This window comes from Pan troglodytes, chromosome 20 (genome assembly GCF_028858775.2).
Source record: "Pan troglodytes isolate AG18354 chromosome 20, NHGRI_mPanTro3-v2.0_pri, whole genome shotgun sequence".
Taxonomy (NCBI): Eukaryota; Metazoa; Chordata; class Mammalia; order Primates; family Hominidae; genus Pan; species Pan troglodytes.
In genome coordinates, this window is record NC_072418.2 from 32,730,776 (window position 1) to 32,758,771 (window position 27,996).

Sequence of the window (27,996 nt, forward strand, 5' to 3'; positions counted from 1 at the left end):
GGTATTTTTTGTTTTTTTGTTTTCTTTTGAGACAGGGCCTGGCTCTATTGCTCAAGCTGGAGTGCAGTGACCCGATCATGGCTCACTGCAGCCTCAAACTCCTGGGCTCAAGCAATCCTCCCTCCTCAGTCTCCCAAGTAGCTGGGACTACAGGCACACCTGGAAAATTATTTTATTTTTGTTAGAGAGGAGGTCTCTGTTGTGCAGGCTGTTCTCAAACCCCTGGGTTCAAGCGATCCTTCCACCTTTGTTTCCCAAAGCGCTGGGTTTACAGGTGTGAGTCACTGTGGCTGGCCCCAGCCCAGGTTTTCCTACTCCACTGCCTTGCACCTGGCTCACCCCCCTCTATAGAAGCCCATGATCTCTTCTGGTTCAGGAGCACTATGGTGGTGTGTGGCTTCTCTACACTGTGGTCCCATGTGGACACGTCTCAGAGCTGCCACTCCAGGAGACACTGACTTTGGCCTGTGGCCATCGAGTGCATCTGTTGGAAGGATTTTGTTTGCAAGTGACATAGAACTGAATGTAAACTGGCTAAACAAAAAGGGAATTCAATGAACCCCATAATTGAAGGGTCAGAATTGAAAGCGCTACCTTCAGGAATGGTTTGATCCAGAGGATGAAACAGCATTTCAAGACTGCTTATTTCTCTCCATATCTGGCTCTGTGTTGCCTCCTTGCTCAGCAGGTTCTCTCTTCATAGTGGCAAGATGGTAGCCCCAGCCTCACATTCTCTCAGGCTAGCTGACGGCTGGCTGGGGAAAAGAGAAATGTTTTCTCCCGGTAGCCCTTCCTCCAGTGTCAGAATTTCTTCATGCTGGTTGGATCTTTATGATCAGTTCCGCATTCCTGCACTGCTGCTGGAGCCCCAGGGCACTGATTGGCCACATCTGCATCATAGGCTTCTGTTCTGGAAACAGAGTTCTGGAAAGTGAGTGTCAGGAAGGAGGCTGTTCCTCTAAAGGAAATCAAGGTACTTTTTTTTTTTTTTTGAGGTGGGGTCTCACTCTGTTGCCCAGGCTGGAGTGCAATGGCGTCATCTTGGCTCACTGCAACCTCCGCCTCACAGGTTCAAGCAATCCTCATGCCTCAGCCTCCCAAGTAGCTGGAACTACAGGTGTGCACCACCATGCCTGGCTAATTTTTTTGTATTTTCAGTAGAGATGGGGTTTCACCACGTTGGCCAGGCTGGTCTCGAACTCCTGGCCTCAAGTGATCCATCCACCTCAGCCTCCCAAAGTGCTGGGATTACAGGTATGAGCCACTGCACCGAGCCAAGGTGCTATTTTTTAAAATGAGGGAGCTGGATGCTGGGTGGCAATAATAACAATAATGTATCCATTCCTCTGAGCTCCTGAAGTAACAGGTGCAGCCTAATGAGGGGTCCTTGGGGAGGATTGGTATTGTGTGGACCCACATGAGCTGCAGCTGCATTTCCCAGCATGTCCTTCCCTATGCAGTTCCCAGTTCGCATGGGTTGGGCCACAAGAGACATTCCCTGAGATTTGGGAGGCAGAAGTGACGCAGCAGCCATCTTCTCAGCATTCTGGAGGTCCAAGGCCTCCCTGGTACTCTGGGAGACTGCATAAAACACCCATTCCATGATCCCATCTGAGGTGAAGGAGTTGGGGTATTGATCCACCAGTGCCACTTGGTAGGGGCCGTCCCAGAAGGTGTTAATCCCCTGGCATTTCCTGATGACCATGAGGTAGGCACAGTTGCACACTGGAGCTTTGCAGAATGCCCTCAGGTAAAAAGATGCAGAAACTTTAACTTGCAGGCTATGGGCAGGGCACCAGCAGTGCCTCCTACAGAGCACTGATTAAGTCACTACTGAGTGCTCTACAGGTAACCCCTTCAAATCTTAGCAACAGCTTCAAGAGGCAATTAGGAACATCCAGATTCACCCGTGAGCCTCAGGAGCTTGTCCTCCCCTGGGAAGATGGAACAGTAGGGATTTGAACCCAGGATGTCTGAGCCACTGCTTTCCCCAACAAAACTACACAAATTCAGTGGGGTCATTCCAGGCCACCACCAGGCCCTGCTAACTCCTCAAAGAAGAAAAGCCAGGCTGGGCGCAGTGGCTCACACCTGTAATCCCAGCACTTTGGGAGGCCGAGGTGGGTGGATCGCCTGAGGTCAGGAGTTTGAGAGCAGCCTGGCCAATAAGGTGAAATCCCATCTCTACTAAAAATACAAAAATTACCTGGGCGTGGTTGTGGGCACCTGTAATCCCAGCTACTCAGGAGGCTGAGACAGGAGAATTTCTTGAACCTGGGAGGCGGAAGTTGCAGTGAGCTGAGATCACGCCACTGCACTCCAGCCTGTGCAACAGAGCGAGACTCCATCTTAAAAAAAAAAAAGAAGAAGAAGAAGAAGAAAAGCCGAGAGACCCCTGGACCACCTGCCTTTCTGTGGTCACCCTCTGGGAGTCCCTGCTCCGGTACCCTTTGGGTGCCCACCGTGATCAACAGTCAAGTCCTCCCCTTCTGCGACAGTGGCTTTTTGCAGTCTCTTCTCTGGAATGTTTTTCTGCAGATACTAATGAATGACCCTTCAATTTCCCAGGAAGGGCTGCCTTTTTTTGAAGTGGTTTAAGATCTCTGCTCTTGATTGCAATCTTCCAAGAGCTGATTTTGGCCACTTGGCTCTCATTTCTGAAGTGATGATGGGGATGAGAGGGGAGGAAAGCAAGTGGAAGAAAAGTGTGTGGGCTCAGCTAGTCTATAGGAATTGTAATCCCAGGAGACAATTGAGAATTCTAAAAATAGAGAAAAGAACTGTTTTCTTTTCAGCTCTGTGAACAAGTTATCCCTGGTTTGTACCCCAATATCAGCCACACTCATCTTGCACAAATCATGACTTCTCATGTAAAGGTTTGCTACTTTTTCCCAGTGGTTTTTCATAATTTCAAACAAAATTATTTCTAGAAGACTCATCCCTTATTTTTAATATTAAAGTCTGTAGGATGGCCGAGCATGGTAGTCCACACCTGTAATCCCAGCACTTTGGGAGGCCAAGGCAGGCAGATCATTTGAAGCCGGGAGTTCAAGACCAGCATGGCCAACATGACAAAACCCAACTCTACTAAAAATAAAAACTAAAAAAATCAGCCAAGCGTGGTGGCACGCACCTATAATCCCAGGTACTTGGGAGACTGAGGCACGAAAACTGCTTGAACCTGGGAGGTGGAGGTTGCAGTGAGCTGAGATTGTGCCACTATACTCCAGCCTGGGCAACAGAGTGAGGCTTTGTCTCAAAAAAAAGAAAAGAAAAAGAAAAAACGCTATGGGAAGCTGGCTATTGTGTGCACCTGTGGTCCCCACTACTCAGGAGGCTGAGGTGGGAGGATTGCTTGAGCCCAGGAGTTCCAGGCTGAAGTTAGCCATGACTGTGCCACTGCACTCCAGCCTGGATAACAGAATGAGACCCTATCTCTAAAAAAAAAAAAAAAAATTTAAGTCTGTTAGAAAATGTGACTTGAGTTGGACAATTTCATAGCACATGTAATTTTTAAGAAGTCCTTGCTTCTAAATAGCATATACCTAGATAAAGGCATAATTGAAAAGTGGAAAATAAAAGAATATATCAGCCAGAAATCTCACTGTGTATTTCTAGTTTGACTTAAAAAATGTATTATCCAACATAAAAGTTAAGAACTTAAAAATTAAAAACTTTTTTTTATCAAAACACTGCCTTAAGTGAGAGAAAAGTCAAGCCATAGAGTGGGACAAGATATTTACAATATACATATCCAACAATCAATTCATATCCAGAATCTATTTTTTAAAGTCTTACAAATCAATAAGGAAAAAGCAGATAAGTCAATGGAAAAATGAGCAAAAAGTTGCAAATGGCCAATAAACGTAGGAAGAGAAGCTCAACCTCATTTGTCATTAAAGAAATTCTATTTAATCACCTGTCAACTCAAAAAAATAAAAAAGAAAAAAAAGTATAACCAAAACCACATTACCTTATTATAAACCCACAAAAACAGCTAAAACGAAAAGGAAAAACAATGCAAGGGCTAGCAAGAATTTGGAGCAACTGAAAGCCTCATACCCTGTGGGTGGACTGGCAAATTGGTACAACCACTTTGGAAAACTATAGCAGTATCTATGAGAGCAAAGACATGCATTTCCTCTGGCCCAGCAATTCTGCTCTCAGATATTTACCCATCAGAAGCAGGTGCCTATGTTCACCCAAAGACATGGGCCAGAATGTTCCTAGAGCATTATTAGTCGTGTCCCATGTAAAGTGCCTGGATGTTCAGCCTGGACATATAGACAAATGGAGTGTAGTTCATTTATGAATGGAAATTGATAATGGAATATTCACAAACAGAAATCCATACAGCCATGTGAATGAACAAGCTATTGCCTCACCAACAGTGTGGACAGTTCTCACAAACACAGCATGGACAGAAAGAAGACAGACACACAAAAATACATACTCAATGGTCCCATACACATAAAGTTCAAAAATGGGTGGCATGGTAAAGGTAGGCAGAGAGTGGTAATCCCCAGGGAGCTGATGCTGGGGAGGGTGCCTGAGGGAGGCCTCCTGGGTGGGTCAGAAGGCTCTGCTTCTTCCTCTGTGCATGGATCTATGCACATTTTAAAGATAAATAAATACAAAACCGTACTGCCTTTAAGGCCTCTTCTGCTAACCTGGAAAGCCCAGCTGGGTTAGCCTGGGGGGGTGCAAGAAAAGGAGCCCTAACTTGCAAATCAGAGCCAGGAATCACACTTATGGCCACCCTGTGTCTGACCTTAATGAGAGAGGCTGTGGCTTTAGGTCCTTAGCAGCTCATCTCAGGAAAGAGACCTTGTTGTCCTGTGTCCCAGCTATCTTGTCACACCTGGGCTCTCACGCAGCTCCTGCTACAGCTCAGTTTGTTCCCTAGGTCAGAGCTTTGGTGACTGTCACCCAGGCCCCTGTCCAAGTTCTGGCCTCATGGCACTAATCCCCCACGTAGCCAGTGGCTAGCTGTGCAACCTAGAGCCAGTTAGAAATGTGGCTTAAGGTGATCTGAATCCTTCCAGAACATTAGCCCTGCCCCCTGTAGAGTCCCTGAGAAGAGAAATGCCCCACGAGTGACAAAGAAGGCAAAGTATCTCCTCACTGGGTGCTAGAGTCAGGCCCCAGGCCCCGGCACAGAGAGCTCTGATCCACCAAGCTAGAAGACCTAGGGCCCAGTGGAGGCCAGGGCAAGTGCCTGCCTGGGGTGTGAGTGTCTTCCGCACCATGCAGGATTCCCTTCAGGTCCTGGGGAACTGTCAACAGAGCGGAGGAGCTCCTATTCACCCACAGACACACACACACCCCATCACGCACACACAAGTGCACACCCATACACATCTGCAGGCATAGATACAGGTCTGCTCATACACACATGCACACACGTAACACGAATATCCTTTACACTAGACACACACGTGCTCACAGACACTCATGCAACGGTGTGCATGCACACACGCATGCACTTAGAGATGCACACACACTCATGTAGCGCTTGCCAGACACTATTCTGAGCACTTCCCATATATTAACTAATTTAATCCTTATAACCACTGCATGAGGTCCAGATATCAATCCCACTTTGCAGATAAGAAAATTGAGGCCCAGAGAGGTTAAGTCACTTGCTCAGAGTAATGCATTTGAAGCCTGGCAGCTTGGCCTTAGAGTATGTACCCTTTTTTTTTTTTTTTTTTTTTTTTTTTTGAGTCTCGCTCTGTCGCCCAGGCTAGAGTGCAGTGGCGCCATCTCAGCTCATTGCAAGCTCCAACTCCCAGGTTCAGATTCTCCCACCTCAGACTCCCGAGTAGCTGGAACTACGGGAGCCCACCAACACGCCCTGCTAATTTTTGTATTTTTAGTAGAGGCAAGGTTCCACCATGCTTGCCAGGTGAAACTCCTGACCTCAAGTGATCCACCTGCCTCAGCCTCCCAAACTGCTCGGATTACAGGCGTGAGCCACTCACGCCTAGCTGAGTATGTGGTTTTCTATGTGAATCTCCATTCACAGACAAATGCACAAAGACACTTGGGCCTTTGGACACACACACTCCCACATGCATGCACACACATGCACAGACACACGTGCACACTTGCGATCAACCCTCCCACACATATAAGCACACACACTTCTTTCTGCTGCCTCTCCCCTCACTTCCTGGCCTCTCTGCCTCCCACTGACTCCTGGTAGAAGGAGTGAGAGCCCCTCTCCCCCCGGCCTTGCCAGGCAGTTGGGACTCCTGGCTCCTTGTCTGAAACAAACCCAGCGCCAGCACTGTCTTCCTCGTGCCCTGCAAGTGGGAGGGAAGCCCCAGCTCATCCAGCTCTGTTGGCTACTCTGGTTCCCTCATCACCTTGTGAGACAAATAAGACCTGTTCTCCGTGTTCAATGGGGAAACTGAGGCCCGGAAGGAAAAACGAGTGGCCCAAAGTCACCCTGAGTCATGGCAGGGCTGGGCTGTGGGTATGCAGGCCCCTGGTCCCAGGCCAGGCTCTCCTAGGGCTCAGACGATACCTTTGAAGAGCCAAGCAGGGGTGGGTGCAGCCCAGAGAAGTGGGCCTCCCTCTGACTCTCTGGCCTTAGGCACTAAAGCCTTCCCCAGGAGCCCAGAAAGATAAGTGCCTTTCTACCTGGCAAGGCCCCAGTGGGAGTGGTGGCATTCTGAAGGGGCTGTCACAACTCTCAGCAGTCATGCTAAAGCCCCAGGTCAGGGGCTGAGGGATGACTTCCTGCCTGACGTGCCCCTCTGCCACATCCCTCCCTCTCTAAGAGTTCCCCAGGGTCTGGCCCCACGGGAAGACTTTCTATTTCACACCAGCCTAACCCCAAGTGGCACGGCGGCCGGCACAGCGACTGGGGCCATACATTTCAGCTTCCGCTCCTGAGTTCTGGACTTCTCCCACACCCTTTGTGTGGCTGGAGGTTTTATGAGAAGGCCAAAAAAGAAAAAAGAAAAAAATGAAAAACAAAAAAAAATAAATTACTTGGGAATTTGTTTTTAATTAAGCAATAAGCCTCGATGGGGCTTGGCTGCTGCCTCATAAAACTGCTCCCGGGGTGTGGGGAGGCATTTGGTCCAGATGAGTGCCTCAAATCAGCCCGGAATGTGATGAGATGATTACTCCCCGGAGTTCGTACAAGATGAGCTTCCCCAGTGCTGTCTTATTGCTATTATAAAAAGTCTGCAGGCAGTGGGGGAGAAAAGCTGTGGTGCTGCTTGGAGAAGAAGAAAACACCAATGCTGGCTGTCAGGGCCAGAGCTCAGCCCCCCACCCTTCCTTCACCACATCTGCTCACATGGCGGAACCCATGGGTGGCCCACAATGGAATGGAGGCTGACATCCTTAACAATAAATGGGTCCCCGTACACAGGGAATGGGATGTTTCAGCAGAGACACAAACAAGAAGGCTGCGAGGGACTCTTACTTGGAGATATTTTCTCCTCTCCTGCCAGGAGCAACCAACCACGCTCACTCCCAGGGCAGCTCAATTCATCTCACTAATGCTACAACCTACAAGCATGCATGGCTAGGAATTCTGAGCCTTCTCTCTCTCTCTCTCTCTCTCTCTCTCTCTCCCCCCGTCCTGCCCCCAGTCAGCTTACCAGGGGAAGGAATTTTTGCTTTCTGGGTCATGCGCTGGCCTGTCCTTCACTGTGCTAGGTCTGGATAATAAATGAAGGAAAAAGAAAACCCAAGACACTAGAGAGGTGAAATTGACCTACGTAATAAAACGGCTGAGATAGAACAAGATGAGAAAGTAAGGAAATGGAAAGCCGCCCTGGCTGAGCACTGGGGAGAATTTGGGAAACTGGGAGACAAGAATGGGGAAGAAAAGGAGTCTCGAAGATCTGTCGCCATCAACTAGGAGGATGGAACAAGCAGATGGAGAGGAAGGAGTTTTAAACATTTGCTGAGCCTTAAGAATATATGTTTTCTTGTGGCATTTCTTCAAGAAACAGAGTACAGACTTATAAATACTTTCAATTATTTTGTGATGTAGCTCGATCTTTCTCTGACTATGATACACACAGGGACTAGGCTATTTGAGACCCTGGTTATATTTGAATTAAATTAGCAAGCATGGGCCGGGCCCGGTGGCTCACGCCTGTAATCCCAACCCTTTGGGAGGCCGAGGCGGGGGGATCACCTGAGGTTGGGAGTTTGAGACCAGCCTGACCAACATGGAGAAACCCCGTCTCTACTAAAAATACAAAATTAGCCGGGCATGGTGGCACATGCCTGTAATCCCAGCTACTAGGGAGCCTGAGGCAGGAGAATCACTTGAACCCAGGAGGTGGAGGTTGTGGTGAGCCGAGAGAGATCACACCACTGCACTCCAGCCTGGGTAACAAGAGCAAAACTCCGTCTCAAAAAGAAAAAATCTAGCAAGCATAAAGACAGGAGTAGGAAGATTTAGGGAATCCAGGAGGGTAAGGGGGTAAGGGATAGAAACCCCTATGAAAAGCTAAGGGCCGGGCGCAGTGGCTCATGTCTGTAATCCCAGATAATCTGAAGGCCGAAGCGGAAGGATCACTTGAAGCCAGGAGTTCAAGACCAGCCTGGGCAACATAGCGAGACCCCTGTCTCTACAAAAAATATCAATTATCCAGGTGTGATGGCACACACCTGTGGTCCCAGCTACTTGGGAGCCTGAGGCAGGAGGATTGCTTGAGTTCGAGGCTGCAGTGAACTATGATTGCGCCACTGCACTCCAGCCTGGCAACAGAGCAAGACTCTGTCTCTCTAAAAAAAAAAAAAAAAAAGAATTTGAGATGATGTCCAGACAAAGACAGAACATGAATGAATGACCATATAGGAACTTGCCAGAGAGAAGCAGATGTGCCCCAGGTAAGGTGAGGCCTGGTTCATGCACATGAACAGCCCAGGGCAAGTGCTCTAGAGTCAGACAGCCCGGATGCGAGTGTCAGCTCTGCCACTTGGGAAAGTCCTTAAAACTCTTCTCATCTGCGAAGAGATCAACCATGAGATTGGTCATAGAACTAACTTCACAGGGATGTTGTAAGGCTTGAGTGCACTGTCTATGGAAGTACTTAGCACACTGCCTAGCACATCGCAAATGCCCGGTAAGTGACTGGTATTGCTACTTGAGTGGAAAAAACACAAACTATTTTTCCTCTGCTCTCCCCCACGATAATCAACACAGAAGACTGACCAAATATGAGGGGGTTTTCCCCGCACACCCAGAAAGCAATCGGTCCTGCAGCGGACGCTAACAGGGTGTCCTTTACTTCAATTCTGACACCATCTACCTGCAGATCCCACAGGTGAGGGGTCCATCCCCAACACTGCCTCCACTTCTGGGGCCAATTGCAAACTCCAGTTATTCTTCCTGTGCTGCTGCCCTGCTGACTATAAATCGGGGTTCCCACAACCCCTTCCTGGGGTTCAATTAATTTGCCAGAGCAGCTCACAGAACCCAGGGAAACACATTCACCAGTTTATCACACAGGCTATTTTAAAAGAATAAACAGCCAGATGAAGGGGTATGTACAGCCAGGCTGGGAAGGGTCCCAAGCACAGGAGCTTCTGTTCCCGTGGAATTGGGAGCACCACCCTCCCAGCTCATGAATGCACAGTATTAATGAATATATAGAATATCAGCTTTCAATTAAGCTGACTTCTGCCCATAGAGCTCTTAAAAAAAAAAAAACTTTTCAGAGCTCAGGCACAGTGGCTCATGCCTGTAATCCCAGCACTTTGGGAGGCTGAGGCAGGTGGATCACTTGAGGTCAGGAGTTCCAGACCAGCCTGGCCAACACGATGAAACCCCGTCACTACTGAAAATACAAAAATTAGCTGGGCGGGGTGGTGGGCACCTGTAATCCCAGCTACTCGGGAGGCTGAGGCAGGAGAATAGCTTGAACCCGGGAGGCGGAGGTTGCGGTGAGCCGAGGTGGCGCCTTTGCTCTCCAGACTGGGCCACAGACAGAGCGAGAGTCTGTCTCAAAAACAACAACAACAACAACAAAACAAACAAACAAAAACGTTTCAGGTCAGGCACGGTGGCTCACATCTGTAATCCCAGTGTCAGTAGTGGAAGTTATCCGTGTTCCCCAAAATATGTTACCGGCGGCGAATCCGTACGGGTCTACAGCAGCCTCAATTCTTGCCTCCCCAGCAGAAAGAACTCGAATGAGGGGCGGAAGGCAGAAGAAAAGACCAAAGCAAGTTTCAGAGCAGGAGTGGAAGTTTATTAGAGCAGGAACAAAAGTAAAGAAAGTACACTTGGAAGAGGCCCAAGCAGGCGACTTGAAGGACAAGTGCGGGGTTTCACCTTTTGACTTGGGGTCTTACACGTCGGCATACCTGTGGGGTCTTACAGCACTTCTCCCCTGATGTTGCCGGTGGGTTGGGCTGTCCACAGGCACCGTGGCCCGCTAGCGCTTGGGAGAGGAGCATGCGCAGTGTGTTTACTGGAGTCGTACGCATGCTCACTTGAGGCGTTCTCCCCATAATCTAGCCTTCCTAGGCGAAGGTCATAGACCAGTTAAACACCACCATTTTGCCTCTTAATGTGCGCGATTGAGCCCAGCTGCCCAACTCCTGAGATTTTTTTTTTTTTTTTTTTTTTTTTTTTTTTAATGATGGGGGATTTCCAATCCGCCCTGCTGACTCTTTTTTCTTTCTTTCTTTTTTAAGAACGGAGTCTCTCACTGTCGCCCAGGCTGGAGTGCAGTGGCGTGATCTCGGCTCACTGCAACCTCGACCTCCCGGCTTCAAGCGATTCTCTTGCCTCAGCCTCCCGAGTAGCTGGGACTACAGGCGCATGCCACCACGCCTGGCTATTTTTTTGTATTTTTAGTAGAGATGGGTTTCACCGTGTTAGTCAGGTTGGTCTTGATATCCTGACCTCGTGATCTGCCCACCTCCCAAGGTGCTGGGATTACAGGCGTGAGCCACCGCGCCCGGCCCCAACTTCTGGGATCTTATCGAGAAGCTGCTGATGACCAGCTTCAGGTTTTTTCTATCTAAAAGGAGACCGCCTTTCCCTGGCACTGGCTGCGACCAATTATTATTTTAGAGAGACAGTGTAACAACTGCCTGACCATCACCTGATGATCGCCTGACATTCCTGGTGGGGTGGGGTCCTCTTTTGCCCTGCCATCCACTGTAACACCCAGCACTGTGGGAGGCCAAGGTGGGAGGATCACTTGAGCCCAGGAGTTCAAGACGAGCCTGGACAAGAAGGTGAGACCCCCATCTCTTAAATAAAGAAAGAAAGAAAACTTTTCAAATTTCTAATTATCAGTTTTTACCCAAGACAAATTCCTGGCTTTTTCCCTTTTTTACCAAAGGTACCCTCCTACTTCACAAGATCCAGAACCACCCCAAAAGACATCTCAAAGAAAAGAAACGGCTGGGGACAGTGGCTAATGCCTGAAATCCCAGCACTTTGGGAGGCCAAAGTGGGAGGATTGCTTGAGCCCAGGAGTTCGAGACCAGCCTGAGCAATATAGGGAGACCTCATCTCTACAAAAAAAAAAAAAAATTAAAATTAGCTGAGCGTGGTGGTGTACACCTTTGGTCCCAGCTACTTGGGAGGCTGAGGTGGGAGGATCACTTAAGCCCGAGAGGTGGAGGCTGCAGTGAGCCATGAGTCTGCCATTACAATCCATACTGGGCAACAGAGCAAAACCCTGTCAGAAAAGGAAGAAAGAGAAGCAGAAGAGGAGGAGGAGAAAAGAAGAAGGAGGTGAAGGAGGAGGAAAGAAGAAAAAAAGGAAGAAGAGGAAGAGGAGGAAGCAGAAGAAGAAGTGGAAGAAGAAGATGGAGGAGGAGAAAGAGGAGGAGAGGGAGAAGGAGGGGAAAGAAAGGAGAGTTTTGGTAGCTGTTAGGGTCTCAGCTTCTCAGCTAACCATCTACACACAAAGGCTCTAAAGTCCCGTATCTCCCCACAGACAGGAAATCAAAAGCTATCTGTGGAAAAGGATCAATAACAAATGGATACCCCCAAAGTCAAAGGTCATACAAATATCAAACTAAAAGGGACTGATTCCCTGACTGGAAAGCAAATCCAGGCCATGGCAGAGGGAGCATGGAATTTTAGCTAAACTACAAGGTGGAGCAGCCTTCACTGTGAGTCCCACAGGGGACCCACCGTGGGTGGTTTAGCAGACAAAGGATTGTAACTTTGTTTTAAGTGAGATTTTTACTTTTTAATTGAGCTGAGAGAGTTGCTAAGGCTAGCCATGACACTATATTCTTCCTTTCATTTAATCTTCCCATAAATACAAATAAAGCAATTGTTTAGAATGAGAGATCTCTAATTTTTTTAAGATTTAGGAGTTTTTCTCATTGAAAGGATCCATCTTTTGGCCACTAATGAGAATTTCCTAGGGTGTACTTCTTCCGATAGTGACTCAATCCAATAGCCTCTTCATGGAAACCCCAGGGTGTGATTTTCCAGGTTTAAAACAAGATGTTTACTGGAGAAGGCAATATCAAAGATTTCCTCCAAAAAAATTCACTCCTAGGAATAGTCTAACATACAAAAAGACTCTTTTTTTTTTTTTTTTTTTTTTTTTACTGTGAGCCAGCATCTTGTTCTGTCACCAGGCTAGAGTATGGTGGCATGATCATAGCTCACTGCAGCCTCAAACTCCAGGGCTTAAGTGATCCTCCCACCTCAGCCTTCCAAGTAGCTGAGGCCACAAGTGTGTACCACCATGCCTGGCTAATTTTTTTTATATTTTGTAGAGTCAGGATCTTGCTATGTTGCCCAGGCTGGTCTCAAACTCCTAGCCTCAAGTGATCTTCCCACCTCTGCCATCGGAAGTGCTGGGATTAGAGGCATGAGCCACCATACATAACCACAAAAGACTCTTGTTGCCACAGATGGTTAAGGATGGTGTTTGCACGTAAGATGCCTCCAGTAACCCACAAATTTGTGGAGAGCCACCAGACACAAACTCGTTAATCTGTGAAACCAGGCAGGCCCTCCTAGGATTGGATTTTCCCAGGACTAACAAGGCAACAAGGGTTGAGACAACAGAAGTCACCTAGGATGAGATCTCTTTTTTTTTTTTTTTTTTTTTGGTGGTAGGGGGTGCAGGGGGGAACAGGGTCTCCCTCTGTCACCCAGGCTGGAGTGCGGTGGCTCAATCTCAGCTTGCTGCAGCCTCCACCTCCCAGTTTCAAGTGATTCTCATCCCTCAGCCTCCCATGTAGCTGGGATCACAGGTGTGCAATACCACGACCAGGTAATTTTTGTATTTTTAGTAGAAACGGGGTTTCGCTATGTTGGCCAGGCTGGTCTCGAACTCCTGGCCTCCAGTGATCTGCCCACCTCGGCCTCCCAAAGTGCTGGGATTACAGGCATGAGCCACCGTGCCCAGCCAGGATGGGATCTCTTAAGACAAACTTTCCTGAGAGCTTGACACATTCAGAACAAGATATGTGCTGCTTAAAATCTTAACATGTCTCGGACTTCCAGCCATTTTCAGACTGGCCACCTGACATGACCTATTAATATCAGTCCCCAGAGGCAGAGACAAGAGAGTGTTCCCACTTGGTCATAAGTCAAGCTCTCAAGAACATAAAACAAGATGAGAAGGAACCTCAACTGGTTTTTATTTTGGGGACCAACAGTGAAGTTTATATTCCAGCCCAACCAGAAAAACAAACTGACCAGTCTGCAGGGCTGGCTGGAACAACCAGCTTGAGAGAGTTCTGCATTGTGTCCCCCGCATTGGCAGAGCGACATTTGAACCAGAGTGACTCCATCTTGAATAGGCTCTCTAGGTAAAATAAGGTTGAGACCTACTGGGCTGCATTCCCAGGAGGTTAAGGCATTCATAATCACAGGATGAGACAGGAGGTCGGCAAAAGATACAGGTCACAAAGTACTTGCTGATAAAACAGCATGCAGGCCGGGCGCAGTGGCTCACACCTATAATCCCAGCACTTTGGGAGGCCAAGGCAGGCGGATCACCTGAGGTCAGGAGTTCGAGACCAGCCTGATCAACATGGTGAAACCCCGTCTCTACTATAAAATACAAAATTCAGCCAGGCGTAGTGGCAGCCGCCTGTAATCCCAGCTACTCGGGAGGCAGAGGTAGGAGGATCACTTGAACCCGGGAGGCGGAAGTTGCAGTGAGCCGAGATCGAGCCATTGCATTCCAGCCTGGGCCGCAGAGCAAGACTCCGTCTCAAAAACAAAACAAAACAAAACACCAGCATGCAGTAAAGAAGCCGGCCAAATCCCACAAAACCAAGATGGCGATGAAGGTGGCCTCTGGTCTTCCTCACTGCTCATTATACGCTAGGTATAATGCATTAGCATGCTAAAAGACACTCCCACCAGCACCATGATGGTTTACAGATGCCATGGCAACGTCAGGAAGTTACCCTATATGGTCTAAAAAGGGAAGGTGCCCTCGGCTCCAGGAATTACCCAGGCCTTTCCTAGAAAACTCATGAATAACCCACCCCTTGTTTAGCATATAATCAAGAAATAACATAAAAATAGGCGACCAGCAGCCCTCCATACTGCCCTGCCTACGGAGTAACAATTCTTTATTCCTTTACTTTCTTTTTCTTTCTTTTTTTGAGACAGAGTTTCGTTCTTGTCACCCAGGTGCAGTGATCTCAGCTCACTGCAACCTCCACCTCCCAGGTTTGAGCGATTCTCCTGCCTCAGCCTCCTGAGTAGCTAGGATTACAGGCACCCGCCACCATGCCCGGCTAATTTTTGTATTTTTAGTAGAGATGGGGTCACCATGTTGGCCAAGGTGATCTTGAACTCCTGGCCTCAAGTAATCCACCCGCCTCCCAAAGTGCTGAGATTACAGGCGTGAGCCACCGCGCCCGGCCTTATTCATTTACTTTCTTAATTACTTTCACTTTACTCTATGGATTCATCTTGAATTCTTTCTTGCGCGAGATCCAAGAACCCTCTCTTGGGGTCTGGATCGGGACCGCTTTCCGGTAACACTATGGGGCCCCTTGTTATGACAGAGCAACAAAAAAGGACAAAAACAAAGGAAAGGACTATTTCTGGGAGGAAAAAAGATCAAACAATATTAATATTCCTACCAAAAAGTACACCAGAGTTGCCACACCCAAGACTAGCCACACAAATTCTTTTCTCCCATCAATCAAAATTTTGCAGAGGGAAAAATGACAGTCATTTTTACTATTTGCTTGACTGGATTTTACAGAGAGAGAGGCTGGGAGCCCGGCTGGTAAGAAATTCTTACCCTTCTGCCAGTTTGTCAGGTCCTGGGTTTCCTTCACTGCAGCTCCCAGGAGAGCAGAATGGTGTCAGTCTCCTGCTCACAGTGCCAAAACTGTAGGGGCCAAGGGACAATTTCTCCTTCTCCCTCTGAAGGTTTGCTGGAAAATCAACTGAACAAGGCAGATTAATTAGAGAAAAGGCATGCACATGTATTAACATGCACGCGGAGGAGAACCACAGAGTGATTACCCTACCCACCGTGCTATACAGAAGCTTATATGCCATGTTGGGGTTACAGAAAAAACAGGCAGAGGGGGCACTCAGAGCATGTCCAGAAATGGCTTATGGCAGCAAATCAGGTTATAGCGGCAAATCAGGTTATAGCGGCAAGGAGGGATTGGAGGGGAAGAAGAGAAGTCCTGGCTAGCATAGGTGGGCTTGTTATGCAGATGAAGCCTCCCAGGTAGCAGCCCTCAGAGAGAATAGATGGTGTTTCCTAAAGATTTTTAAAGGCGTCAGATTCTTTCCTAGATCTGGACAGGGAAGAGACTCAGAGAAAACCTGGCTGCATTAGTGCAGATGTTTTTTCTACAGATGCAAATCTCCCACATAAAAGACAGCTTTGCCACTTCTGTTCGCAGGCCCTCTGAACAGTCATCTCAGAATATGTCAAAGAAGTGTATTTTGGGGTGAAATGTTTTGATTTCCTTCACCCCTAAAGAGAAATTCAACCCAAATCAGCCAAAAACTGTGTTGAGCCACTACTGTGGGTGTGCACAACGGGAACGGAGCCCAATTTCCTGTCCCCGGGCCTGATAGCCAGGGAGCCAAAACCACAGAGAAAAATTGTATCGTGCCAAGAGATAGAGCAGGAACACGAAAGAGCATGGGCGCTTCGGGAGTGTGTGAAAAGAGTGAGAAGTGCATCCAGCTCGTGCAGCCTAGGAGATGCAGCTTGCCAAGTGGAGTGAATGCTGCCTTTCAGTGCTCTCACCTCTGCTGGGCATGTTTGTGCAGTGGCCAACTTGCTCAACCGTATGCAATGACCTTGAAAAGAAGTCTCCTCTCTGAGCTTAGAACTGAGTAATGTCTCAAACCGAAAGAGAATAAATACATGCTGGATTTGAGTTTGATGAGACGCTGCCCACTGAGAAAATCTGTTCTATGCCTTATGGGATTAATTCAGGAATAAGTAAATTGAGTAAAGAGATTTGAACTCCAGATATTCAAAGAGCCCTTGACAAGGTGAAACCCTGCCTCTGATTGAGACTGACTAGAGCCGGGGTCCTGTGTGACCTTGATGCTGATGTAGGGGATGTGGGGTAGGACAGGGAAATCAGGGCAGTCTTAATACCAGAGAAAGAAAACAAGGGATTCACTTTTTTTTTTTTTTTTTTGAGACGGAGTTTCACTCTTGTTGCCCAGGCTGGAGTGCAATGGTAGGATCTCGGCTCACTGCAACCTCTTCCTCCTGGGTTCAAGCAATTCTCCTGCCTCAGCCTCCTGAGTAGCTGGGATTACAGGCATAGTGCCACCACACCTGGCTAATTTTTTTTTGTATTTTTAGTAGAGATGGGGTTTCACCATGTTGGTCAGGTTGGTCTTGAACTCCTGACCTCAGGTGATCCACCCACCTCAGCCTCCCAAAGTGCTGGTATTACAGGTGTGAGCCACTAAGCCCAGCCTGGTATTCTTTTTTTTTTTTTTTTTTTTTCTTTTTTGAGATGGAGTTTTGCTCTTGTTGCCCAGGCTGGAGTGCAGGGGCACAATCTCGGCTCACTGTAACCTCCACCTCCTGGGTTCAACTGATTCTCTTGCCTCAGCCTCTCTAGTAGCTAGGATTACAGGCGCCCGCCACCATGCCCAGCTAATTTTTTGTATTTTTAGTAGAGAAGGGGTTTCACTATGTTGGCCAGGCTGGTCTTGAACTCCTGACCTCAGGTGATCTGCCCACCTTGGCCTCCCAAAGTGCTGGGATTACAGGCATGAGCCACCGCGCCCGGCCGGCATTCACTTTCTTAAACAGGATATAGATATTCCAAAATCACACCCTGGTCACAATGCAGGAAACAGTAATAAGAGTAACTGATCCTTACGCATGTTTGCTATGTGCGTATGCTGCCTTAGACGGTTCCCAGGTGTTAATTCATCCACTCGGAACTCTGCCCATCTCTACCTTGAAGAAGCTGCTGTTCAGTCTTTCACTTCATGCCCAGTCCCCTGGGCCTCCAGATGCTCAGAAACCCTCAGTCCTGTCTGAGGCAGACTCCAGGCTTTTAAAAACCCTAGATGGCTAAAATGAAATAGCTAAAAGAGATCCCAGTGCCTGCCTCCGGGACAAGAAGAAAGGAGAGGTGAGGGCAGAGAATTCACGACAAGCCTTTGGGGACCGATGTTTCACTTGGTTTTTTTAACTTTCAATTTAATTTGATGAAACATCTGAGGATTCCTTGTTGCTGTTGTTTTTTCTGTTGTTTGTTTAGAACAAGTATTTTATTATTTATTTTTATTTATTTATTTTTTGAGACCAAGTCTTGCTCTGTTGCCCAGGCTGGAGGTGAGAGGTGGGGGCCGTGTTAAGAACTAGGCTCAGGAAGGTGCAGTGGCTCATGCCTGCAGTCCCAACACTTTTGGATGCCGAGGTGGGAGGATCACTTGAGCCCAGGAGTTCGAGACAAGCCTGGGCAAGATAGTGAGATCCTGTCTCTACAGAAATAAAAATAAAAATAAAAAAATTAGCTGGGCATGGTGGCACACACGTGTAGTCCCAGTTACTTGGGAGGCCAAGGTGGGAGGATTGCTTGAGCCCAGGAGTTTGAGACCACCCTGGGTAACATAATGAGACCTCGTCTCTACAAAAAATTTAAAAATTAGCTAGGTATGGTGTGTGCCTGTAGTACCAGCTACTCGGGAGTTTGAGTCAGGAAGATTCCTTGAGCCCAGGACTCAACCACAACTGTACCACAGCACTCCAGCCGGGGCAACAGAGCAAGACCCCATCTCTTTTTAAAAAGTTTAAAAAAGGAAAAAAGAAAAGAGGACCAAGCCCATTTCTGGAATCTTGTTTCTCTTAATTCTAGTTGCCCCTTTTGAAAGATTTTTAGCAAGATAGTTTGCCCTTGCTTTGTGGGGCAATTTCTATGCCTGGGTTGTTTCTTGTTTTGTGTATTTTTTCTAGTTTCACTCTATTTCTTTTGATATAAAAGGTTTGGGAGTTTTATTGTTTGGGTGGGTTATGTTTTTTTATTTTTGTCTTTGATTTTGTGATTTACTTGTTTTTACTTATTCAGGGTCCTCTTTGGGAAGGTTTAGGGGAGGGAGGCTCCGAGGTTGAGCTTCCTCCTCTGCCTTCTTAGCCAGGAAATTCCCTCTTGTGGCTTCAGAAAAAAGAAGGGAAGTTCTGACCCCCAGCGTCTCAGGAAAGCTGAAGAATCCCTTAGGAGGGCATTAGAGGAACTTGCCCAAAAACATATTAGGAGAGAGAGAGGTTCAGGCCATGACAGATTGTGCTTCCTTTTTTCTTTCTTTTTTTTTTTTTAGATGGAGTCTTGCTCTGTCGCCAGGCTGGAGTGCAGTGACACTATCTCAGCTCACTGCAACCTCTGCCTTCTGGGTTCAAGCGATTCTCCTGCCTCAGCCTCCCAAGTAACTGGGACTGCAGGCACGCACCACCATGCCCAACTAATTTTTGTATTTTTAGTAGAGACGGGGTTTCACTATGTTGGCCAGGCTGGTTGAACTCCTGACCTCGTGATCCGCCCACCCCGGCCTCCCAAAATGCTGGGATTACATGCATGAGCCACCGCGCCAGGCCTTGTGCTTGCTTTTTTTTCCCCCCTCTTGTAACAATAGGTAACTTGGAAGCTTTCCAGTGTGACCTTCATTCGTGCCTAGATGGCCACCAAACCCCAACTCCAAGGCCTTGCCAGTTTTTTAAAATTCTAACACATTGAACGAAATAATGGCATTCCCAGCAACCTGGATGGAATTGGAGACCATTATTCTTTTTTTTTTCTTCTTTTTTTTTTTGAGACGGAGTCTCGTTCTGTATCCAGGCTGGAGTGCAGTGGCACAATCTTGGCTCACTGCAACCTCCGCCTCCTTGGCTCAAGCGATTCTCCTGCCTTAGCCTACCGAGTAGCTGGGATTACAGGTGTGCGCCACCATGCCCAGCTAATTTTTGTATTTTTAGTAGAGACGGGATTTCACCATGTTGGCCAGAATGGTCTCGATCTCTTGACCTCGTGATCCACCCACCTCAGCCTTCCAAAGTGCTGGGATTACAGGCGTCAGCCACTGCTCCCGGCTATTATTCAAAGTGATCTAACTCAAGAATGGAAAAGCAAACATCATATGTTCTCATTCATAAGTGGGATCAAAGCTTTGAGAGCACAAAGGCATAAGAATAATTCAGTGGAGTTTGGGGACTCATGGGAAAGAGTGGGATGGGGTGAGGGATAAAAGACTACACATTGGGTACAGTGTAGATGGCTTGGGTGAAAGGTGAACCTAAATCTCAGAAATCACCACCAAAGAACTTATCCATGTAGCCAAACACCACCCGTTCCCCAAAAACGACTGAAATAAAAAAAAAACCTCAAATACTAAAAATAAAATATAAAATTCTAACACATTAAACTTTTGAAACATGTGCACACACACACACACAAATCCTAATCAGAAACCATGTAAAGAACAAATGTGGGAAATGCTGTATATGCTATGAGAATTTCAATTACAAATGACAACATTATACATTTTACTAATATTTGCTTTAAAATTTTTTAAATTTACATTAAATGTAATTCTTTAGTGTACAATTCTATTTGTTTTGGCAAATACATAAAGTAGTGTAACTACTCTGTCAACAAAGAGTCAAACTTGGCCGGGTGTGGTGGCTCACGCCTCTATCAGCACTTAGGGAGGCCAATGCAGGCGATTACTTGAGGACAGGAGTTTGAGACCAGCCTAGCCAACATGATGAAACCCCATGTCTACTAAAAATATAAACTATTAGCTGGGTGTGGTGGCGTGTGCCTGTAATCCCAGCTACTAAGGAGGCTGAGGCAGGAGAATCACTGGAGCCTGGGAGGCAGAGGTTGCAGTGAGCTGAGATCACACCACTGTACCACAGGCCTGCGTGACAGAGCAAGACTCCATCTCAAAAGAGTTTAAAAAAAGAATCAGACTCTGTAAAATATTTTAACAGATTTATTCTGAGCCAAATATGAGTGGCCAGTGGCCTGTGACACAGCCCTCAGGAGGTCTTGAGAACATGTATCCAGGGTGTTCAGGGCCCAGCCTAGTTTTGTACATTTTAAGGAGACAGGAAACATCATGCAAGATATACATTGGTTCAGTCCAGAAAAGTGGGACAACTGAAAGTGGGGGGACTCGAGCTTATAGGTAGATGTTTAAATTGTCTGATTTGCAATGGGTTTAAAGAGTTATTATCAATAGAAAGGAATGTCTGGGTTACAAAAAGGGGTTGTAGAGATCAAATTTTATCACGCAGAGGAAGCCTCCAGGTAGCAAGCTTCAGAGAAAAGAGATTGTAAATGTTTCTTAGCACACTTAAGGTCTGTGTTGATGTTAAGTAGGTACAAAAGTAATTTGCCATGACCTTTAATGACAAAAACCGCAATTACTTTTGTAGCAACCTAATAAATGCTGGTCAGCTTTTCCTGAATTCCAAGAGGGAGGAGGGTATAATGAGGCATGTCCTCTCATCATGGCCTGAACCCGTTTTTCAGGTTAATTTTGGAGTGGCTTGGCTGAGAGGAGGGGTCCATTTAGACTGTTAGGGGGCCTTTGAATTTTATTTTTGGTTAACAACTCCCACAATCAAAATACAAAAGAGTTCCATCATCCCAAACTCCCACCCGCCCCACCCCCCGCACCCCACCCCCCCGCCCCATGCTACCCGTTGTGGCTACCCCACCCCCAAGCAGAAGCTACTGCTGATCAGTCATCCATCCTGACAGTTCTGCCTTTTGAGAGTGCCATAGAAATGATAACATAGAATATGCAGCCCTTGGAGTCTGGCAGTTTTTCTCTTAGCATAATGTGTTTGAGATTCATTCTTATTGCTGGGTTAGTAGTTTGTTTCTTATTATGGTTGAGGTTCTCTTCATTTCATTGCTTGGATACCATATTTTATTCATCCATTCCACACTTGACGGCTATTTGGGTCATTTCCAATTTTTGCGGGGTTTTTTTGTTTGTTTTTTGTTCTTTTTGCCCAGGCTGGAGTGCAGTGGCATTATCTTGGCTCATGGCAACCTCTGCCTCCTAGGTTCAAATGATTCTCCTGCCTCAGCCTCCCTAGTAGCTGGGATTACAGACGTGTGCCACCATGCTTGCCTAACTTTTGTATTTTTAGTAGAGACGGGGTTTCACCACATTGGCCAGGCTGGTTGGTCTCGAACCCTGACCTCAGGTGATCCACACCCCCTCAGCCTCCCAAAGTGCTGGGATGACAGGCATGAGCCACCGTGTCTGGCCTAATTTTTGTTTTTTAGCCATAAAGCTATTAAAAGCATTGGTTAACAGGATTTTTTGTGTGAACAGAAGTTTTTATTTATCTTGAGTAACCATCTAGGTGTGAGATTGCTGTATCATCTGGGGAGAGTAGGTTTAACTTTGTAAGAAACTGGCAAACTGTCTCTGAAGTGGTTGTGTCCTATTGTGTTCCTAGTAGCAATGTATGAAAGATACAGTTGTCTTGCATACTGTCCAGAACTTGGTATTCACATTATGGGTTTGGTTTAGTTTTTATAGCCATTCAGATAGGTATGTAGTATAATAGTATCTCATTGTGGTTTTAATTTGCATTTTCCTAATGTCTAATGATTTTGCATTAGACATTGCATTCCTAATGTCTAAAGCATTTTTCATGCCTTTATTTGTCATTCATATATCTTCTTTGCTAAAGTGTCTGTTGAAATATTTGCTCATTTTGTGTTGTTGTTTTTGAGACAGGGTCTCACTCTGTTGCCCAGGCTGAAGTCCAGTGGTGCGATCGTGGCTCACTGCAACCTCTGCCTCCCAGGCTCAAGTTGTTCTCCCACCTCAGCCTCCCGAGTAGCTAGGAGTAAAGATGTGTGCCACCATGCCCAGCTAATTTTTTTGTATTTTTTGTAGAAATAGGGTTTCACCATGTTGCTTAGGCTAGATTTTGACTGTTTTTAAATTAAGCTGTTTTTTCTTTTTGTTGGGTTCTTCATATATTCTGAATACAAGCCCTTTGTCAGATATATGATTTGCAGATATTTACCCCTAGTGTGTGGCTTTTCTTTATTTTAACAGTGTCTTTCACAGAGCAAAGTTTAATTTTGATGAGGCATAATTTATCTTCTTTTTTCTTTATGGATTATGTTTTTGGTGTCTAAGAACACTTTGCCTAACCCAAGGTCATGAAGATTTTCTCCAATGTTTTCTTCTAAAGATTTTATAGTTTGATGTTTCACACTCAGGTCAAAAATTCATTTTGCATTTGTTATTGTTTAAGTGTCTTAGTTCATTTGACCACAAACAGGGTAATTTAGAAATAATGGAAGTATATTTCACATCGTTCTCAAGGCTGTGAACTCCAAGATGCAGGTACAAGCATATTGAGTTTCCAGTGAAGCCCCAGTCTGTGCTTCCAAGATGGTGCCTCAAACACTGTGTTCTCACATAGCAGAGAGTGGAAGGGTAAAGGGTCTAAGCTAGTTCCTTCCAGCCCTTTTATTAGGCACTAATACATTACTGAGGGTGGAGGCTGCGTGACTTAATCACTTCACAAGAGATCCCACCTCTTAGTTCCACCGCAGTGGGGATTGTCTCAACACATGAATTTTGGGGAACATCCAGAACATAGCAATAAGGCATGAGATGTAGGTCAAGGTACATTTATCTGCATATGGATGTCTAATTATTCCAGGACCATTTGATGAAAGCACTGTTCTTCCTCCATTAATTCTGTTTGCACCTTTGTTAAAAATCAATTGATCATATTCATGTGGGTCTATTGTTGGACTCTATATTCTGTTCCATTGATCAATTTGTATATCCTTCGAGAAATATCACATTGTCTCAATAACTACAGCTCTATAGTGAGAAGTAGTGGGTGTTGCACTTTTGCTCTTTTTTTCTGAAATGTTTTGGTGATTCTACTTCCTTTGCCTTTTCCCACAAAGGGTGTGTGTGTGTTTGTGTGTGTGTGTGTGTGTGTTTGAGACAGGGTCTCACTACATCACCCAGGCTGCTAGAATACAGTGGCATCATCTCGGCTCATTGGACTCTGCCTCCCAGGTTCAAGCAACTATAGGCATGCACCACCATGCCAGGCTAATTCTTGTAATTTCCGTAGAGGCAGAGGTCTCCCTATAGTGCCAAAACTGGTCTTGAACTCCTGGGCTCATGCAATCTGCCTGCCTCGGCCACCCAAAATGTTGGGTTACAGATGTGAGCCACCGCACCTGGCCTCCCATAAATTTTAGAATCACTTTGTCAATATCTGAAAAAAAAAAAAAAAAACCTGCTACACTTTTGATCGGGATTGTGTTGAATGTATATACACCAAGTTAGGGAGAAGTGAAATTTTAACAATATCAAGTTTTCCAATCCACGTATGTATTATATGTCTACATTTATTTAAGTTTTCTTTGATTTCTTTATTTTTCAAAATTTTTTTGTCTTCTCCAGGTCAGAGTTGAATTATTTGATTTCTTTAGTTCATGTTTTGTAGTTTTCAGCATACAAATCCTGCATGTATTTTGTTAGACTTATAGAAAAGCATTCCATCTTTTGGTGCTATTGTAGATGGTACTGTTTTTAAATTTGTTATTCTCAATTTTTTATTGCTACATATAGAAATATAATTGGGTTTTGCATATTGACCTTGTTCCTGTGTACTTGCTAAGCTCACTTATAAGTTCTGGGAAGTACTTGTAAATTCCTTGAGATTTTCTATGCAGACCAGCAAATCATATGACAATAGAGAAAAATTTATTTCTTTCTGACTTGTATGCCTTTTATTTCTTTTTCTTGCTTTATTGCACTGGCTAGGACTTTAGGAACAATGTTTAGCCTATTGATATGGTGAATTACCTTAATTGATTATTTAAAATGTTGAATCAACCTTGAATTCCTAGTATAAACCCAACTTGGTCACCTTGTGTTATCTCTTAAAAATATTGCTCGGTTTAATATGCTAATATTTTGTTGAGGATTTTTGCATCTAAGTTTATGAAGGATGTTGGTCTGCAGTTTTCTTTTCTTATACTGTCTTGTTCTGGCTTTGGCATTAAGGTAATGCTGGTCTCATAAAATTTTCCGGAAGAAATTTTGTAGCATTGTTATTAATTTCTTCCTTTAATGTTTGATAACATTCACCAGTGAGACCATCCGGCATGGAGCTCTTTGTTGTTGTTGTTGTTGTTGTTGTATGGCTTTTCCATACAAAATAAATTTCTTTAATAGCTATAATGCTTTTCAAGTTATCTCTTTTTTCTTAAGAAAGTCTTAATGGTTTATGTTTTTCAAGGAATTGGTTCATTCCATCTAAGTTGTCAAATTCATGGACATAGATTTATTCATACTATTTCTTTATTTTTTAATGTCTATAGGGTCTATAGTAATATTGCCTCTCATTCCTGATATTAGTAATTTGTGTTTTCTCTCTTTTTTCTTCATCAGTCCAACTAGAAGTATATCAATTTTATTAATCTTTTCAAAAATCCTGATTTGGGATTTCTTTGCTGTTTTTTAGTTTTCCTATTTTATTTATGTCTACTCCAATTTTAATTATTTCCTTTCTTCTAAATACTTTGGACTTAATTTGTTCTTTTTTATCCCATTTTTTTAAGGTGGAAACTCAGATAACTGATTTGAGGCCTTTTTTCCATTCATTGTGGAAGCGTTTACCTTCACCTCCTGGAGAATGGTATAATCATGGGGACATTTGCTCCCAAGACAGAAGTTTGCTCTCTTTATCCATTTTCTCAGAATAAAAGACCTCCCTGCTTCTGTCTTCCAAGGATTGTAAGCAAGGAGGTTTTATGGGGCGTTTATGAAGATGCTGCTGGAGTTTGTCTTAAGAAACAGGAATAAAATGCATCATGAAAAAGATGGTGATTTTTATGTCTCAAGAAAACATCCCAAAGATGTGAAGAGAAGATATATGAAAGCTCTCCCATCACCTCAGCTGGAGAGCAGACAGTGAGGGTTGGGGAAACAGAAAGCAAAGTGGGGAGGAACAAAGGTGGGGATCTAGAGGCTTAAAAGCTGCCTAGAGATTAGAGTCTTGAGTGGTAGGAGAAGTGCACCACTGGTGTCTGTGTCTTAGTCAAGGTCTTCCTAGAAGCAGACACCAAGACAGGATCAGATACGCAAATGGACTTGGGGACATCAGTGAAGGATAAAGAAGAGGTAGTCAGAAAAGATGGAGAGACCCTTTAGATGACTTTGCCAGCCTGACACCAGGAGAAAGGAAGAAGAGTCTCAAACTGCAGCACAGTTCCAAGAAAGTGTCAATCAGGCCAGTGGGGAATCCCTGAGTCAAGGTAACCCAAGGTCCCACATCTCACAAAGATGGACCAGTCTCAGCACCCATCATGCTCAGACATTGACTGGCAGCAGCCTGGAGGAAGTTGGGCGCTGGCACTAACACAGTGGTAGGTCCCCAAAGAGAGCATGCGGGGCTATCAGTCAACCACACTCTCACAGCAGAAGGGTGAGCCATGCATTTTCATGGCTGCCACCACAGTATGGGGACAGGGGACAGTGTGGGGGTGAAAAGCCTAATAATGCATGCTCTCCTTTGTCCTGAGCTGCTCAACCCAACCCCAATTCCAGGGGCACTCTGGAAAAGGCACCTGGGCCCCTGCTTCGGGAAAAAGAGGAAACATCATGAGAGGGCACCTCCTGCAGGAACTGCAAATGCAAGGCAAACTTGTCAGCCTCCAGAGGCCTCAGGGAGGGCAGCCAAGGGGGATGACAGCAGGGAGCTGGGGGCTGTGCGGGAGCAGGATGGGCAAGTCCTCTAAGAGCACTCAAGCTCAGATTTTTGGGTAGGGGGGCTTTTATCCTATTTTATTTTATTGACATATAATATACATACAATAAAGTGCATGAATCTTATGTGTATAGTTTGATAATTTTTTTTTTTTTTTTGAGATGGAGTCTTACTCTGTCACCCAGGCTGGAGTACAATGGCATGGTCTCAGCTCACTGCAACCTCTGCCTCCCGGGTTCAAGCGGTTCTCCCACCTCAGCCTCCCGAGTAGCTGGGACTACAGGCATGTGCCACCACACCCCGCTAATTTTTGTATTTTTAGTAGAGACGGGTTTCACTATGTTGGCCAGCCTGGTCTCGAACTCCTGACCTCGTGATCCACCCGCCTCGGCCTCCCAAAGTGCTGGGATTACAAGCGTAAGCCACCGTGCCCGGCCTTAGTTTGATAATTTTTTTACACATATTGTCAGCATTCATCATTTTAGCAATTCTGGTGAATGTCAAGTTTAGATTTATTTATTTATTTATTTATTTTTGAGACAGTGTTTTGCTCTTGTTGCCCAAGCTGGAGTGCAATGGTGCGATCTCGGCTCACTGCAACCTCCGCCTCCTGGGTTCAAGTGATTCTCCTGTCTCAGCCTCCCAAGTAGCTGGGATTACAGGTGCACACCACCACACCCAGCTATTTTTTTGTATTTTGAATAGAAACAGGGTTTCACCATTTTAGCCAGGCTGGTCTTGAACTCCTGACCTCAGGTGATCCACCCACCTCGGCCTCCCAAAGTGCTGGGATTACAGACGTGAGCCACCGCGCCCGGCCCAAGTTTAGATTTTTAAAATCCAGCATGCTAGCCAAGCAAAACGGAACTGTGGGACCTGCAGGCAGCCAGTGTGAAAACCTCACACCTAGGAGTTTTTCATTGCCTGTACAGGTGCCCACAGCACACACACATCTGGAAGTCAGGCCTCTCCTCCACTTCTCTGAATACTCAGGTGCAGTCCCTCCAGAGGGCAGGGCTCATTGCCCTTGCAGTGGATCCCATCTCTCCAGCCCATGTCTACCCAGTTTTAATATTCCCAAATTATCAATCACACAAGGTGATGGTGTGTATTAGGTTATTGTTATCATCATCATCATCACCACCACCACTGTTAGGATGCACAAATGCAAAAGGTACAAAATTCAAAAGACAGAACACGATGTATGAGTTATCCGTTGCTGCCTAACAAATTACCTCAAAATGTAGTGTCTTGAAGCCTGGGCAACATAGCAAGACACTAAGACACTGTCTCTACAAAAAATAAAACCAGCCAGGTGTGGGGGCATGCACCTGTCATCCCAGCTACTCAGGAGGCTGAGGTGGGAGGATCACTTGAGCCCAAGAGTTTGAGGCTGCAGGTGAGCCATGATTGCACGACTACAGTCCATCCTGGGTGACAGAGCAAGACCCTGCTTTAAAAAGAAAAAAAAACTAGTTGGTGGCTTGAAACAATACATACTTATACAGTATCACAGGGCTTCCGCAGGGCAGGAGCCAGGGAATGACCCAGCTGGATGGCTCTGCCTCTAGGTCTCCCATGAGGTTGCAGCTAAGATGCTGGTCTAAGCCATGATCACCTCAAGGCTTTCTGGGGCTGAACAGTCTTCCAAGAGTCTTCCTCACCCCTAGCAAGGGGTTGGTCGCTGTTGGCTGGAGGCCTCAGTGTCTCCCATGGGCCTCTCCGGAGGGCTGCACGGACCTCTTCATGACTCAGCAGCCAGCTTCCCCTGGAGTGAGTG

General features: G+C 46.0%; 1 long non-coding RNA gene across 1 annotated transcript; it reads right to left on the reverse strand.

The window, feature by feature from the left end:
* Window positions 1-156: 156 nt before the first annotated feature.
* LOC107969716 (uncharacterized) lies at window positions 157-27,996 on the reverse strand. Its single transcript, XR_001711726.2, has 3 exons — window positions 27,717-27,996; window positions 15,240-15,387; window positions 157-910 (listed from the first exon to the last, which is right to left on the reverse strand). It is a non-coding gene; the product is annotated as an uncharacterized LOC107969716 (long non-coding RNA).